The 1,404-nt window shown below is 54.2% G+C and overlaps 1 pseudogene; it reads left to right on the top strand.

Moving 5' to 3' along the window:
• The first annotated feature begins 220 nt into the window (after positions 1-220).
• Positions 221-795, top strand: LOC126767569 (probable 40S ribosomal protein S9; annotated as a pseudogene).
• Positions 796-1,404: the final 609 nt, after the last annotated feature.

Raw genomic sequence — 1,404 nt, forward strand, 5'->3', positions numbered from 1 at the left:
GTTGCCTTACGCTAGCACGCGAACAAGTGAGACCACAGAGAAGAAAAAAAGGAAACTATTTATGAAGCGCAAAAAAAAAAACGGATGAAAAAAGAAGTCCAGTTACAGTATTGCCAACCTTGATGTGCGTCTCTCTCCCTCTCATCACTACTCTTCAACTATTTCTCATCACTTTCCACCCTTCTCCGTTTTCAGAAGTTCATCGTCTCCCCTAGTCGTCATGCGCAACTACAACAACTTCAACCGTGTCTCCAAGGCGCCCCGCCGCCCGTTCGAGAAGGAGCGTCTCGACCGCGAGATGAAGCTGTGCGGCCAGTACGGTCTCCGCTGCAAGCGCGAGATCTGGCGCGTGAACATGACCCCTGTCCAAGATGCGCCGTACCGCCCGTCTGCTCCTGACTCTCCCCGAGAACCACGCCCGCCGTCAGCTCGAGGGTGCTGCCATCATGCGCCGCTGCCGAGTACGGCTTCCTCGACGAGGAGAAGGACAAGCTCGATTACGTGCTGTCCCTGACGGTGCCCGATATTCTTGAGCGCCGCCTCCAGACGATCGTCTTCAAGGCCGGTCTCGCCAAGTCCGTGCACCATGCCCGCGTCCTCATCCAGCAGCGCCACATCGCCGTCGCCAAGCAGATCGTCACGATCCCGTCCTTCATTGTCCGCGTGAGCAGCGAGCATCACATTGCCTTCGCCGATGCCTCTCCCTTCGGCAACGGCCGCCCCGGCCGCGTCAAGCGCGTCCGCGCTAAGGCCGCCAAGAGGCACGCCGCCGGCGGTGCTGCGGACGACGAGTAAGGACGAACACAGAAACGCGTAGTGGACAAGCGACAGGAAAACCTTTTCCCCGGTGTCTCCAGCCGTTTCTTTCTGCACAGCCCATCTTCTCTGTAGTCAATGACTAGACTGTCATCGCATGACAATACACGATAACGCTCTCTTCAATTTCCTTTTCATTTCATCATTTATCATTCAACCCAACACAAAACCATCCCTGTATTACACAGTTCATGCAATGAGTCGTCTTCATCGTCCGTAGGGCCACTGCGCAGAACCTGTCTACCAGGCGCGCATTGTCTTTTTTCCCGACGCGAACCGCGTTTGTCTTCCTACCTGTTTGCTGCTGCCTCCTCTCAGCTCGATTCGTTTTGTGTGTTCACACACACACAACCGCTTTTCTTTTCTTACCTTTTTCCGTTCTCTCTCTTTCGCGCACACATGCACCGTTCCACAAACAGTTCATTCCTTATTATTCGTATTCTTGTTGTAATATACAGCCCACCAAAAAAAAAAACACACCCTCTAACTACCCTCTATTAACGCCACACCATGTCCCGCGTTCAGGTTCTCCAGACCCAGCTCCCCGCGTACAACCGCATCAAGACCCCGTATGAGGCCGAGCTCATC

The sequence above is a fragment of the Bactrocera neohumeralis genome, unplaced genomic scaffold (assembly GCF_024586455.1).
Source record: "Bactrocera neohumeralis isolate Rockhampton unplaced genomic scaffold, APGP_CSIRO_Bneo_wtdbg2-racon-allhic-juicebox.fasta_v2 ctg7921, whole genome shotgun sequence".
Classification (NCBI taxonomy): domain Eukaryota; kingdom Metazoa; phylum Arthropoda; class Insecta; order Diptera; family Tephritidae; genus Bactrocera; species Bactrocera neohumeralis.